Genomic DNA, 204 nt, shown 5'->3' on the forward strand with positions numbered 1-204 from the left:
TCCCATGCATTAGGGTACACAGGCTTACAGGTATGGGCCAAATCGCTGTACAATCTCGTAAAGCTGTGTGTATGTGGGTGACAATATTTGTGAGTTTTTGTATATATTGAGGACGTCAAAAATGTGCTCAAGGGCTAAAACCAATTATGGTCCTGTAGGCCATATTACATAACATAACACATAACATAACACATTATATTTAGT

The 204-nt window shown here is 37.7% G+C and overlaps 1 pseudogene; it reads right to left on the reverse strand.

Annotated features, from left to right (window-relative positions):
• Positions 1-204, reverse strand: part of LOC116698801 (contactin-associated protein-like 4) — a 421,932-nt pseudogene that overhangs the window by 182,911 nt on the left and 238,817 nt on the right.

Source organism: Etheostoma spectabile, chromosome 12 (assembly GCF_008692095.1).
Source record: "Etheostoma spectabile isolate EspeVRDwgs_2016 chromosome 12, UIUC_Espe_1.0, whole genome shotgun sequence".
NCBI lineage: Eukaryota > Metazoa > Chordata > Actinopteri > Perciformes > Percidae > Etheostoma > Etheostoma spectabile.